Consider the following 15,696-nt stretch of genomic DNA (forward strand, 5'->3'; position numbering starts at 1 on the left):
GGACCAGGAGATCATTATATACTTCAACAACAATAGTATATGATAGTCAATTCTGATGAACTTGGCCATCTTCAGCAATGAGATGAACCAAATCAGTTCCAATGGAGCAGTAATGAATTGAACCGGCTATACCCAGCAAAAGAACTCTGGGAGATGACTAAGAACCATTACATAGAATTCCCAATCCCTATATTTTTGACGGCCTGCATTTTTGATTGCCTTCGCAGGTTAATTGTACAATATTTCAGAGTTGGATTCTTTTTCTTTTCTTTTTTTTTTTTTTTTTTTTGTATAGCAAAATAACGGTTTGGACATATATACTTATTTTGTATTTAATTTATACTTTAATATATTTAACATGTATTGGTCATCCTGCCATCTAGAGGAGAGGGTGGAGGGAAGAAGGGGGAAAATTGGAACAAAAGTTTTGGCAATTGTCAATGGTGTAAAATTACCTATGCATATAACTTGTAAATAAAAAGCTATTAAAAAATTAAAATAAATAAATATACAGGCTAAAAAAGAAAAAAGAAAGAAAACACGATTTCCGGATATGGAAGGAGAAAGTTCTGGCACCTCAACGGAAATGGGACTGTTAGGGGATAGATCTGCAAACACTTGAAGAACATTGCTTATCAACTCCTTGCCGAAGGCCAGGATCGAACCAGGGACCTTTAGATCTTCAGTTTAATGGTCTCTCACCTGAGCTACTTCAGGCACATTAAGAAGTCAAATAAAACATTTTTAAAAGTTGCTTTTCAATTATTCTTAGAACATGGCATTTCACGGACAGAAAATTCCTCAAAGCCATCTTACTGATAATTTCTTATAGAACAATAGTGTTCCATTACATTCATATACCATAACTTATTCAGCCATTCTCCAACTGATGGTCATCCACTCAGTCTCCAGTTTCTTGACACCAAAAAGAGCTGCTAGAAACATTTTTGCATATGTGGATTCTTTCCCCTTTATTATGATCTCTTGGATATATAGACAACAGAGACACTGCTAGAGCAAAGGATTTACAGTTTTATAGCCCTTTGGACATAGTTGAATGATAGATAGAAAACTTATATTTCAGCTCTCTTTGATGTCCTTCTTCCAGTTTTGTTAATGTATGCTCTCTGAAAATATAGTTTGTTGGGATCATTTGCCAATGTCTTTCAAAAAATTGCTTTTCAATGTTTTGTGAAGTGATAGTGCTCAAAGACATCCATCATCCACCACTATATTTTGCAAATGAATTTACATTCTATTTGTAAGCAACTCCACCATATTATCAATAATGATCTACATTTTAGAAGTAGCATAGAAGAAACATTAAGGACACGAATAATGGGAGAAAGTGAGCCATTCACTTAGGGAGAGGATACCAGAAAGAGTCCTGTTAAAGTCACTAAATGGTTGCAGTGGTTTGGAGGAATGGGTGATGGGCAAGAACCAACTCTGGTAAAAGGATTTAAAATGTGATAATTCACTTGTTGCTTAAACAAAAGCTAAGAAGACTTTTTCAATTTCTACTTTGATACTAAGTGACTTCTAGTGAAGGGGTGAGGGGAACTTCAATGAAGTCAGGAAAAAATTGTTGGTGTTTATGGTCCATTCTCAAAGAGAACCATAACATCAGGGATTATTGATTCTGTGACAAGCCAGTGAGGGAGAGCTGTGCAAAGTCACCTGCCTCACTTTCTCTCTGGGAGCTATCTGGCTGAAGTGGCAAGATATAAATCCTCAAGGGGAAATAGCCAGACACAAAAAGATAAGAATTGGAGCAACTTCTGAGAAATAGGGAGTTGGTCTCCGAATGAGAAAGATTAGATCTCAAGTCCCACAATTGACAAATACTGGAAAGTCATTTAACCTGAGTCTCAGCCCAAGCAACTCTCCAAAATAAGATGTAGAATACGTACCAGCATGAACTGGTAAAGGAATTTTCCTTCATGGGAACTTCTTTAATCCATGAAATTACAGGCATGACTAAAGAAAAACTATTCAATAAAGGGAACTTTGATTCTAATAAGAGGAATTTAACTCCTAAGAAGATAGACTTCAATTCAGCCCTTTTCTTAGAGAGATGGTTCTAGAAAGGAGTTTGAAAGCTAAAGTCTAAATAGAGTTATATAGTTGTTATTGTTGTCTTTTCTTCTTGAAGAGGATCATGACATCAGGAAGATGTCATGACATTCAAGTGAATTGTATTTAAGTGAGGTAGGACTGTGCAAGGTCACTGTCTCACTTTCCCCTCCAGAGTCTTCTGGGTCCAGTGGCAAGATATAGAACAGGATGTCTGGATATGGTCTTGGATGCAATGGGAAACCTTGGCTCTTTTAGGCTAAGGTCTTCAACAAGTCTCAGTTTATATAGTAAGACAATGGCAAAAGAACTATAGGGAAGGCTTTCTGTGTGTGCTGGGGAAGAAGGGACTGCAGAAAGAAAATACAGCTATTTTGGGATTTGACTTTACTCACTTTATTTGTTGTGCTGGAAATTTCATTTTTTACTGTTCTACAGTTAAGTGTCTATCAATCTCTTACATCTCAACTCAAATTCATATTCTTCATGAACTTTAATTGCTCTTGATGGTATGCCCTTTCACCTTCAGACCTCAGATAAGTTTTGCACACACACCCCCTTATTCACTTATCATGTAATAGTGCATATTGTGTTTAATAAAAGATATGTCCTATTCCCAAGAAATATTCAATTGTATTAAGAAAGAAGTCAAATCACTTGCCTTCTGAGGGTTGGGGGAGAATTTAGAACTCTTAAAAAAAGTTTTAAAAACTGTTTTTAATTGTAGTTTGAAATGCTTGTATACATATATACAATTTTATATTTTACATATGTTTATATATGTATATATATAAATTTCCCAAAAAAGGCAGGAAGGGAAGAAGGAAAGAAAGATGGAAAAAAGAAATGACACAGAAGGAAAGAAGGGGAAAGAAAGGGAGGGAAAGAGGAAGAGAAGGAGGGAGAGAGAGTAAGAGAGAAAAGGCCATTTGGTGACTATTATTGCATCAGTAGGGAAAAGAAAGGGTCAACTTGAGCTGAAACTCATGCCTCTCCTCTAGAGTCTGGGGATCTGTCAAGTGAACTACCAAAATATTTGGCTCTCTGTACCTTCAACTTCTATTCAACAATCCACATTACTATAAAATTATCTTCCCATTCTCAATATATCCAGTCCTCCTCATTCAGGCATTTTGTCAAGCAAGCATTTGCTTGCTAGGGGGAGGGAAGGAGTGATAGTGCCCTGGACAGAGGAGTATTTTCTTTAATGATAGATTTTTAGATTTTACACACACACACACACACACACACACACACACACACACACACACACACACACACACACACACGATTGAGTAATAGCCTGCCACTTTCTTTCCGTAGGGGCCCTTCTCCTCGGGACAGTTAGATAGTAATGACTCAACCGGAAGGAAAATGTAGGACCGTGCTAAATGAAGGCTCCCTTGGCGTCTTATTCTTAGGTGGAGATAGTTTCCATTTCTTCACATTAAAAATGAATAAGAGAACGGCGACTGTGTTCAGGAAACATGCCGAATCCAGCTAGCAAGATTAGAGAAAGTTTCAGTCATGAGAACAAAGTGTTCAGTTCACTTTGAATTGGTATTCCTCCCTCCACTCAGTGGCTTATGTCGGTGGACCTGCATTTGTGCCCGTGCCCATCGATCTGTTTCTCTCAGCTCTTTACATTATCCAATAAACAAACGGATTCTAGAAGGAGCAAAGGGATCCGCGAGAGTCCTGTAGGTCCTATTCTTCTGCTCTCAATTTCCCAGGTTTTCTGGATCCCTCAAAATATCGATAGACCTCTGGGATAAATACAGTATCGCCTGATCGTCTTGGACTTCTGAAGGAGTCAAACTACCAAAATATCACGTTTTCTTCTTAATTAGATATATTCTGGATGTAGGGCTCAAAATAAAACCATGAAACTTTAAAAGCACTACGTAATCAGTCGTTATTCTTGTTTACTCTCCTCCGAACTTGGAAGAGGGCCATAGGTGTCTATTCCATATTCCAGACCCTTAAAGAACTTGCTTTCCACCTCCTGTCCATTCTCTTCCCAAGTGACCCTTGTGCCGGGGAATTTGCCAGCACAGACTATCACACTTGGCAAAACGAAACTGGAGGATGCGGGCATCGATCCCGCTACCTCTCGCATGCTAAGCGAGCGCTCTACCATTTGAGCTAATCCCCCACATTGCTTTTGCTTTTATACTGGCTCATTCGAAGGTGTTGATAGGCAATAATGCACTCGATTTTGTTCGATTCTAATTTTCAAGAAAGAAGACACTAAGTAAAAGGGAAAAACTAAAAAAAAAAAAAAAAAAAAAAAAAAAAAAAAGAAGAAAGAAAGTAAATTAGCTGTGATAAAGTCGGAAAACAGATTTCGGAATATCGGAAGAGCCCCAGTGACAAGAAGACAACAGGCAAATAGGGACAGCAAAGGGAAGCCTCAGAAATGATTTCTCTAGGGGGTGGTGCAGTCAGACTCCCCCTCCGAGAATCCCTTCCCCTGGTTTTGCCCTCCCGAAAATCAGGTTCTTCACAGCGCCAGGCTTTATATACTAATCTGAGTGATATGTGTGCGTGGAAGAGGCAGGGTGCGTTTTTGCTGAGAAAATTATATGGGCTGATACAGAGTGACTGAAGAAGCCTCCTGAGCAGTTGGGAGTGGGAGGAGGATGGGCTAGGTGGAAGATGTGATTATTGCAATAAGGACAAATTAACGAATGACTAAGAATGCTAAGGCTAAAAATGAGGATTATCTGTGGCCACCCACAAGGATGGGTAGGTGAAGGAAAGCTTCCTATGTCCCCGATCCAATGAGATGACATGTATAAAGTGTTTAGTACAGTGTCTGTCCCATAACAATAAAAGACCTTGCCCTTTCTTTCTCCCTTTTCTCCACCAGCCTAAGGAACAATCCAGGGCCTTCGTAAATTATTATTAGTTATCTGTTTTATGAAGGGTACCGGAAATTTTCCTTTCCTCTTGACAAAATCATTTGGAGATTACCTTTGCATTTACAAAGAGCTGACTGTACAGTACTTGTTCCAAGCTTTGCCTTCACCTTTACTTTTGATCTTTGGGCCTGAGTTCTCTGTTAGGGGGATTTGCTAAGAATGACCAGTTGATTTGGCAATAAGAGAAGAAAAAGAGATTAAAGGAATTAGAGACAGTAATGAGAAAACCAAATTATCACTCTTTGCAGATGATAAGATGGTATTCTTAGAGACCCTACAGAATTAACTAAAAAACTACTAGAAACAATCCATAACTTTCGCAAAGTTGCAGGATATAAAATAAATCCACATAAATTATCAACATTTTTATATATTGCCAACAAAGTCCAGCAGCAAGAGATACAAAGAGAAATTCCATTCAAAATAACTGGCGATGATAAAAAATATTTGAGAACTTATCTGCCAAAGGAACAAGAATTATATGAACACTACTACAAAACACTTTCCACATAAAGTCAGATCTAATCAGTTGGAAAAGTACCAAGTCCTCATGGGTAGGCCCAGCAAATATAAATGACAATACTACCTAAATAAATCTACTTATTTAGTGCCATACCAATCAAACTCCCAAGAAATTATTTTACAGACATAGAAGAAATAATAACAAAGTTTATCTGAAAGAACAAAAGGTCAAGAATTTCAAGGGAATTAATGGAAAATGCTAATGAAGGTGACCCAGCTGAGCCAGATCTAAAATTTATAATGCAGCAGTCATCATAATCACATGGTTCTGGCTAAGAAATTGAATAGTCGATCAGTGGAATAGGTTAGGTTGGAATAGGTTAGGTTCACAGTACAAAATAGTCAATAACTATAGCAATCTAGTGTTTGACAAACCCAAAGACCCCAGCAATCTTACAGATAATTTTCTCATTAGTAACACAATCAGGAAACTTTTCACTCTTGGTTCTGGGGGATCTTTGGAGTTAAATGAAATGCAACCCTTAAGACCAAAGCAGGAAATCTTAGGAGACCTCTTCTGGGAAAGAAATGGTTTCTGCTGGAACAACTTTTTATGAAGGAGAATCACAAGTTTTTCCTCTTCCCTCGGACTGTCATTTGCTTTCTCTCAGTCATCCTTAATTCCATAAGATTCTAGAGGAGAAAGTGAGACTGGTGAGTTTGCACAACCTCCTTAATTTAAATTCAATTCACTCGCAAGTTATGGCATAAATTTCCTGATGTCATGGTCCTTTTTGAGAGGAGGACAAGACAATAGTCAGAAAGCCAACCACAAGTATCATGAATATGCTTAATTAAACTTAGTTACCTTTGGAAATGAGAAAACGACTCGAGGGGAACTGATGCATTTTCTTAAGCTCCCAATTACTTCCCCACTAAGGCCTTTGCAGCTAGTTGAATTTCTAGGTAATTGTTTCTGTGACACCCTTGGTCAAGTTCGGTGGATAACCCTTTTTGCAAAGTTTGAATTCAGGAGGTTCTAACATAGCTTATCAATTTTTAATAGAAACTAAGGGTAAAACGTCCCTGGGTGGGCTCGAACCACCAACCTTTCGGTTAACAGCCGAACGCGCTAACCGATTGCGCCACAGAGACGGCTGACGGAGTTATTTTAGAGAATTTCCTATATTTGACATAAAGCGTTGTTCTCTGGCTATATATATGTAAATGAATGGGATTTTTGCAGAAATGCAAGAGTCTACGAGGTATTTTATCTACGTATAAACTGTGACATAAATTTAAGATCCCACGCAAAGCCAGAATGGAGAATATAAAGATTCGTTTGCCTGTACGAGAAGCTTCTGAATAGGAATTCTTACTCTCTAAAGAAAAAGGCCACCACTCCCCGACCTACCCTCCCACAGCTACAAACTAGCTTTACAACTCTGGGTAAATTCTCCGGAAACTCTAAAATTACAGGCTGCATATAAGTTGCAAATGTACATTGCTTTACATCATTTACGCCGAAGAAATCACTATTATGAGGAGGGGTAGTCTGGGGAGGTCCGAGGAGGAAGGGGCGAGGAACAAGAGGAGATACTCGTATGTACAAAGATAATTGCAATCCAGAGCAATAACAATGGGGGGCAGGAGGGTCATTTAAGGTTTCCTGAAGGATATGGCACTTGCAGCGAACCTAGAAGCAAGACATTTCCCGAGAGGCGAAGAGGAAGAGAGCAGATTAGAGATGATGGGGTGGATGTAGGGGAAAAAATAGACTGAGCAGTTAAAGCACGGAAGCGGGAGACTGAATTCGGAAATCAGCTGGTTGCCCCACTATGGCTGGAGCATAGGAGGTAGGAGGAGTAATAAAGCTGGAAAAATCGAGAAGAGATTGTGGAAGATCTAAATGTCGGTTTATCTTTTAGTCTTATAGGCACGAGCGAACATAATAAAGATGACAATACTCCCTAAACTAATCTATTTATTTAGTGCTATACCAATCAGACTTCCAAGAAAATATTTTAATGATCTAGAAAAAATAACAACAAAATTCATATGGAACAATAAAAAGTCGAGAATCTCAAGGGAATTAATGAAAAAAAAAATCAAATGAAGGTGGCCTAGCTGTACCTGATCTAAAATTATATTATAAAGCAGCAGTCACCAAAACCATTTGGTATTGGCTAAGAAATAGATTAGTGGACCAGTGGAAAAGGTTAGGTTCACAAGACAGAATAGTCAACTATAGCAATCTAGTGTTTGACAAACCCAAAGCCCCTAACTTCTGGGAAAAGAATTCATTATTTGATAAAAACTGCTGGGATAATTGGAAATTAGTATGGCAGAAATTAGGCATGGACCCACACTTAACACCATATAACAAGATAAGATCAAAATGGGTCCATGACCTAGGCATAAAGAACGAGATTATAAATAAAGGAACATAGAATAGTTTATCTCTCAGACTTGTGGAGGAGAAAGAAATTTGTGACCAAAGATGAACTAGAGACCATTACTGATCACAAAATAGAAAATTTTGATTACATCAAATTAAAAAGCCTTTGTACAAATAAAACTAATGCAAACAAGATTAGAAGGGAAGCAACAAACTGGGAAAACATCTTCACAGTTAAAGGTTCTGATAAAGGCCTCATTTCTAAAATATATAGAGAACTGACTCAAATTTATAAGAAATCAAGCCATTCTCCAATTGATAAATGGTCAAAGGATATGAACAGACAATTTTCAGAGGATGAAATTGAAACTATTACCACTCATATGAAAGAGTGTTCCAAATCATTATTGATCATAGAAATGCAAATTAAGACAACTCTGAGATACCACTACACACCTGTCAGATTGGCTAAGATGACAGGAAAAAATAATGATGAATGTTGGAGGGGATGCGGGAAAACTGGGACACTAATGCATTGTTGGTGGAGTTGTGAACGAATCCAACCATTCTGGAGAGCAATCTGGAATTATGCCCAAAAAATTATCAAATTGTGCATACCCTTTGATCCAGCAGTGTTTCTATTGGGCTTATATCCCAAAGAAATACTAAAGAAGGGAAAGGGACCTATATGTGCCAAAATGTTTGTAGCAGCCCTATTTGTAGTGGCTAGAAACTGGAAAATGAATGGATGCCCATCAATTGGAGAATGGCTGGGTAAATTGTGGTATATGAATGTTATGGAATATTATTGTTCTGTAAGAAATGACCAGCAGGATGAATACAGAGAGGACTGGCGAGACTTACATGAACTGATGCTAAGTGAAATGAGCAGAGCCAGGAGATCATTATACACTTCGACAACGATATTGTATGAGGACATATTTTGATGGAAGTGGATTTCTTTGACAAAGAGACTTAACTGAGTTTCAATTGATAAATGACGGACAAAAGCAGCTACACCCAAAGAAAGAACACTGGGAAACGAATGTGAACTATCTGCATTTTTGTTTTTCTTCCCGGGTTATTTCTACCTTCTGAATCCAATTCTCCCTATGCAACAAGAGAACTGTTCGGTTTTGCAAACATATATTGTATCTAGGATATACTGCAACATATCCAACATATAAAGGACTGCTTGCCATTTAGGAGAGGGGGTGGAGGGAGGGAGGGGAAAAAAATCGGAAAAGAAACGAGTGCAAGGGATAATGTTGTCAATATAAAGTAATCATTAAATAAAAAATTTAAAAATAAATAAATAAATCAGGATCTAGAAAACCTTTAGGCCAAAGGGGGAAAAAAAAAAAAAAGGCTTATAGGCACTGAGGAGCAAACTTTCATTTTATACAGGAGCAAACTGAAGCCCCGAGAAGGACTTGGTTTCCTTTCATTGACTTCATTGAATTCATTCCAAGAGCTCTCTGAACTAGACCTAGGTAGGATGCCAAGAAAAGTATGAACGGACCGCTGTCCTAAAGGACATGCATCCGTGCATGGTTTGGAGGTCAGTTCTAGGTCCTCTTGGGATTCCAGTGAGTACCTGATATTTCCCCAGATTTTTCCTCTTTCAGTAGAAATTCTCTCACTTAGAGAAGTAAAGAATCTTAGCCCTCCCCTCTTTAAATAGAGCCCCTTGGTCGGGAATTCACTTGAGTGTCTTTGGGCATCTCAAAGGCGTAAGAAAATAAAATAGCTGAGGCCTGGGACAACCATGTGGGGAGCATAGCTCGGGTTCAAGAATACAAGAGATAAAATAGAGGGAAGGTCGGATCGGTTCTAGCCTTGGGGGAGAGGGAACAAAAAGGGGAAAGTAGTTTTTTTCACTTCTGCTTCTATGAAAGCTCTTTCAGTTGCCTTTTGCAGTTGTGGTCTTTACGTTAATGGCAGACACCTGCTGTTATTGCTCCTGGAATCAGCAGTTCGATTTCCAACCCAAGAGGGAAGGGTGAAGGTGCCTCATTATGTGTTTCGTTCCTTTTCCCTTGTTGGAAATTTCTCCTCCAGGTCTATCTTTTCACTGATGAACATCCCAAGTCTTGCCATCTCCAAAATACGTTCTGGGATTGGAAGTATTTTAATTCTTTTCTCTACTTTCATCAGTTTCAAAGGAATATGGAACAAAAGGGTTAGGACCACAAGGTGACCAAGGAAAAAGGAATGCAGAGAAAAGGAGACGACCACGAAGGGACTCGAACCCTCAATCTTCTGATCCGGAATCAGACGCCTTATCCATTAGGCCACGCGGCCTCTTACGTAGGCTTCCTTCTGCTTTCCCTATAGAAAAGAGGAAGGGCGGAGCATTGTTATCCCCGATTCTGTAAGTAATTTCCTCTGTCTGTGTAAATGGACCATAGAATCCGAGCCCCAGCTTGAGGGAAAAAAATCTGTTATTGCCTTCCTTCTGTTAAGCTCTTTTGGAAAGCTGAAAGGCGGAAGGCTCAAGCGAAGAGCGAAATGGTGAGTACAGATCTCAGCCCACCACCCACTCCAAATCGAGGAGCTCGAGACCACGGGACGCTCAACAGCAGGAAACCTCAGCCCCAACACCCGGCTCCGACTGACTCGAACCGTATTTCTCCGTGGGAAAGTGAAACGGCCCCCACTGCCTGGGGCCGGGCTCGCCGCCGCATCTCAAGGCGTAGCGGGTTAGTACGTTACCAAGGTGCTGAGCTGAAGCTATTCCAGAGCCAATGTTCCATCCAATGATTCATAATGATAATTATATATTGTTGGAGTGAAAGGACGGTAGTGTTTTCTCCTTTAAGGCAGTTGTCCATTCATACTTTTCTTAGCATCCTACCTAGGTCTAGCTCAGATAGCTCCTGGAATGAATTAAATGAACGGATATGAAAGGAAATCAAGCCCTTCTTGGGGCCTCAGTTTGCTCCTGTATAAAATAAGTTTGCTCCTCAGTGTCTGTAAGACAAACCGACATTTAGGTCCTCCACAATCTCTTCTCGATTTTTCCAGCTTTATTTATTACTCTTCATATCTCCTATGTTCCCCCTCCCTCCTTGTCTCAGCCTTCTGTTTTTTCTGACTTCCTTTAAACCCTAGCTAAATTTTCTATCTTGAGCAAAACGCTTTTCTCGATCTCCCTTAAGGCTAATGCCTTCCCTCTACTGATTATCTCCAGCTTATCTTTCATATAGTCTGTACAGTTGTTTGCATGTGATCTCCCTTCAACAAATTGAGTTCCTCCAAAGAGACAATTGTTTTAACCTTTGTACAGCGCGTGGCAAATAGCCATTTAATAAGTGCTTCCTGATTTGAACAGCTAGTTCATCTTTATAGATATGATTGGAATGAGAGGATACGGGGATGCTAGGATGAAAGTGTTCTAAGTTCTAGGTTATATAAAACTGTTGGTTTTATGCAAACAATAACAAAACAGAAAGACCTTTAGTTAATTTGATTAGAAAAAGGGGAGAAAAAGAAAAAGAAAACCAAATAACCAGTAGCAATAAAAAGGGTGAACTTATCACCAATAAAGAGGAAATTAAAGCAATAATTAGGAGCTATTTTGCTCAACTGTATGCCAATAAATCTGATAACCTAAATGAAATGGATAAATACTGACAAAAATATAAATTGCTTAGATTAACAGAGAAGAAAATAAATTACTTAAAACAGTCCCATTTTAAAAAGAAAAAAAAAGAAATTGAACAAGCTATTAAGGAATCCTCTAAGAAAAAAACCTCCAGGGCCAAATGGATTTGCAAGTGAATTCTACCAAACATTTAAAGAACGATTAATTCCAAGGTTTTAGGTTTTACTAGCTGGCATTTTCCTACCATGGACCATGGGATTCCCACCTCATTGATAGGAATGATGTACGGACTCTGAATTGCACGTGCCAAGTCTTCTGGCTTGCCAGTTTGATTATTCCCACTTCTGCTGGGAATTTGGCTCGGTATTTTGCTTGGAACCACAAGGAGCAGAGGGGACTTCCACATAACCAAAAAACAACTTCAGACTCCACCTAAAAGTCAGCTTCCAGAGAAAGGTTGGAGCTACCTTGGGTGGGGGTTCAATCAAGGACATTCTGCTAGAACAATGTTCAAACCTCCCCAGCTCTGTTTTCCAAACTCTGGTCCTTAGATCCATGTGCAAATAGCACAGATTCTGAATCTCCTACTTTGTTTTCCAGTGGGAACTGAGGTGTGGAAAAGGTGAATCGCCCACAGAGTTCCTGTTTCCATGGAAACTGACAAACAGATTCACACCAGCTTATTTATTCTTGCAATCTTCAATTAAAACAGCAGTTCTTAACCTTTTTGTGTCATGAATCTCTTTGCCATCTGGTGAATATGGATCCCTTCACAGGAAAAAAAAAAACTGTTCTTAGATGAATAATAAAAAGAAAGCAATAGGATTACAAAGTAAACCAAGTACCTTGAAATATTACCAGATTAAGAGGCCCTTAGTTGAGAAAGGGCAACCTAAAATTTACCCACTTGACTCTCAATGAGATTTGATCCAAATCAAAGTTCAAATTTGAGAAATGGAAATCTTCAAATATAAACTGGATTATGAAAAATGTATATAGGATTCCTGCTTAAGGTATGAAGTCCCTTCCAATTCCGAATCTATGACGCTAATTCCAATCCTGTCTATTTAATAGGCCATATTTTGGGGTCTCGTTGCCTTTTCACAGAAGAGCAGAAGTGATCTGGGTTCTTGAAAGCTCTGCCTATTGAATACATGCTTTTCCAAGTCCAAGCTTCCAGGGTCTACTTAGTGAAGGATTTTACCTTTAAAGCCTCAGTTTTAAGTTTAAAGAAACTAGAGGACAGAAAGTCTTCCAATAAATTATTTTTTTTTTCAGCCACAGAACTCCTGAAGACTAAGTCATGAAGATTTTTGCCCACACAGATGAATCAAGGATCCTTAAAATAGAAATAAGATTATTGAGGATGATAATCATTTTTGTTGTGCTACATGATGCCCAAAGAATTCTGAGAATTAAATGAGCTAATTAGCTGAAATTGTTTACAGATAGAAATAAGAGGAACCTTATCCAGTGAAGCTAAGTGCCATTTATCCTTGCAACAGGAGCAAAGTAACCCACTCCTTTGTTAAATGTTCAATGACTCTTTTTGCCCTAATGATGAGGGATGAGGGTACTGATGAAGAGGTTAGGCGGGAATGGGTAGGGTTCCTTCTCTCCTAGCTAAGTTCTGAGCCCAGAGGCTATGGTACAAAAAAGTTTTTATTTTTGTTTTGTTTTGTTTTGTTTTGTTTTTTATAACTTTTTATTGACAGAACCTATGTCAGGATAAATTTTTTACAACATTATCCCTTGCACTCACTTCTGTTCCGATTTTTCTCCTCCCTCCCTCTACCCCCTACCCTAGATGGCAAGCAGTCCTATATATGTTAAATATGTTGCACTATATCCTAGATACAATATATGTGTGCAGAACCAAACAGTTCTCTTGTTGCACAGGGAGAATTGGATTCAGAAGGTAAAAATAACCCGGGAAGAAAAACAAAAATGCAAATAGTTTACATTCATTTCCCAGTGTTCTTTCTTTGGGTGTAGCTGCTTCTGTCCATCCTTGGATGGTCTTGTGATGAAGAGAGCCAATGCACCCAGAGGACTGTGGGGACTGAATGTAGATCACAACATAGCATTTTCACATTTTTTGTTGTTGTTTGCTTGTTCTTTCTCATTTTTTTAATCTGATTTTACTTATGCAGCATGATAATTGTAGAAATATGTATAGAAGAATTGTACATGTTTAAATATATTGAATTACTTGTTTTCTAGCCAAGAGAGTGAGGGGAAAGGAGGGGGGAAAATTGGAACACAAAATTTTGCAAAGGTGAATGTTGAAAATTGCATATATTTTGAAAATAAAAATCTTTCTTAAAAGAAAAAAAGGAGAAAATCATCATCAGGATGATTTCAGAAAGGCCTGGAGAGAATTACTTGAACTGATGCTAAGTAAAGTGAGTAGAACAAGAGCACATTATAGTAACAACAAAATTATGTGATGATGATCAACTCTGATCGATGTGGCTCTTTTCAACAATGAGGTGATTCAGGCCAATTCCAATAAATTTGTAATGGAAAGAATCATCTACTTCCACAAAGAGGATTGTGGAGAATGAATGTGGACCACAACATAATATTTTCACGGTTTTTGTTGTCGTTTGCTTTTTTTTTTTCATTTTTTTTCATTTTTGATCTGATTTTTCTTATGCAGCATGATAAATGTAGATATATGTATAGAAGAATTGCACATGTTTAACATAAATTGGATTGCTTGCTGTCTAGGGAAAGGGGTAGGAGGAAGGGAGAAAAATTTTGAATACAAGATTTTGCAAGATTGAAAATTATGCATATATTTTAAAGATAAAAAGCTGTTTAAAAAAATTGTTCTCATCCAAGTTGTGCTAAGATTTCTTCTCCCTCCTAGATCACAGAGAACTCTTTACTCTTGTGCATTCTGTCACTTAAACTAATCTATATAGCTTCCTAATTAGTTTTACTATTTGCTTTGATAAGTATGTTTACTTTTTCTCTTGTCTAAGCATTTATTCCCCGAGTCTCAGTAGAAGAACTATTTCCTCTCCCCACTCCAGTAACTAGTAAAGTAAGCCCTCTGAAGGCAGAGATTGACTTTTCATTTCTTTGTATCCCCATTTATTGGAACTGTTCCTAGCACATAGTAGCTGCTCAATAAATGTTTATTGATTATTCCCAAACCAATTTCATGATTGAAATCACTACAAAGTAAAAGACAAAGATCCAAGCATGATCAATTTATTAGTTAGGGTAGTGAACGAGATAAAATGAAATCTTTCAAGACAGTTGTGAAAATTGAGTAAGGCTTCATCTATTTCAAAGTTTGAGTAGGCCTGAAGGACTTTTAAGTCAAGGGCATACTTAAAGTGTCTCCTTCCTGCTATCTTAAGGACATACTTAAAGTCTCTTCCTGCTATTCCCTCCCTGTTAGCCCCCTAAGGGCAAACTTAAGTCCCCTTCTTGTTATCCTTCCTATTTCAGCCAAATATGGGCAACTATGTACTTGTTGGTCAAGTTCGATTTCTTGGATAGTTCCCCCATTTAGAATGTTAAGATCCTCAGCCAATAAGGATGAGGGTCAGTGGTGGGAGGGGAATTTGCATTAGGGATAAAAGCGCTGACCCTACCCCCTACGGTGCCTCCTCCCTTCGATTGTCTGCTCGATTGGTGGGACACCCTATTCTGGAGAACTTAAATAAACTTTGCTTTGCTTCTAGAGATCTATCCAGTTGTTTTATTAATGGTTTCTGACCCACACAGTAGCAATAACCAATAATTGGGTCAATAGTCTCTCTGTAACTGAATGAAGGCTGGCAGTTTTTTTGGGGTTTTTTTTTTTTTGTTGTTGTTGTTTTTAATAATGATTAACAAGATTATAAAACAAAATCTCCCTCACCATAAGTGTGTCTTCTTTTGATTGGACTGACATGGCATCATGAGAAACTCTATTGGTAGACATTTTAATGAGGAGGTGAGTCAAATCACCTCAGCTCCTCTCCGTTACTTTCTCTTTGGGAGATGTGAGTAATAATCCTCACGTGCACAAATTAGTTTGTAGATTTAGGGATAGTCTGCAACTGCTTTGATTTAATCAACTTCGAGTTAATTGTGTAATAGGTGAGGTTATAAAGGGAGACAATACAAGGAATTCACCATAGAACTGGGTACTGAGGGCAGGGATTTGGGAGGTTTTGTTGTTTTTATTGTTGTATGTTTCTTGAGGATTGGTTTGGTCCTTCATTTTC

General features: G+C 38.3%; 3 non-coding genes across 3 annotated transcripts; all 3 read right to left on the reverse strand.

Moving 5' to 3' along the window:
• Positions 1-4,158: 4,158 nt before the first annotated feature.
• TRNAA-AGC (transfer RNA alanine (anticodon AGC)) lies at positions 4,159-4,231 on the reverse strand. Its single transcript has one exon. It is a non-coding gene; the product is annotated as a tRNA-Ala (tRNA).
• A 2,312-nt stretch (positions 4,232-6,543) lies between these two features.
• TRNAN-GUU (transfer RNA asparagine (anticodon GUU)) lies at positions 6,544-6,617 on the reverse strand. The gene has a single exon. It is a non-coding gene; the product is annotated as a tRNA-Asn (tRNA).
• Positions 6,618-10,091: 3,474 nt separating this feature from the next.
• TRNAR-CCG (transfer RNA arginine (anticodon CCG)) lies at positions 10,092-10,164 on the reverse strand. Its single transcript has one exon. It is a non-coding gene; the product is annotated as a tRNA-Arg (tRNA).
• Between the last annotated feature and the right edge of the window lie 5,532 nt (positions 10,165-15,696).

The sequence above is a fragment of the Antechinus flavipes genome, chromosome 1 (assembly GCF_016432865.1).
Source record: "Antechinus flavipes isolate AdamAnt ecotype Samford, QLD, Australia chromosome 1, AdamAnt_v2, whole genome shotgun sequence".
Taxonomy (NCBI): domain Eukaryota; kingdom Metazoa; phylum Chordata; class Mammalia; order Dasyuromorphia; family Dasyuridae; genus Antechinus; species Antechinus flavipes.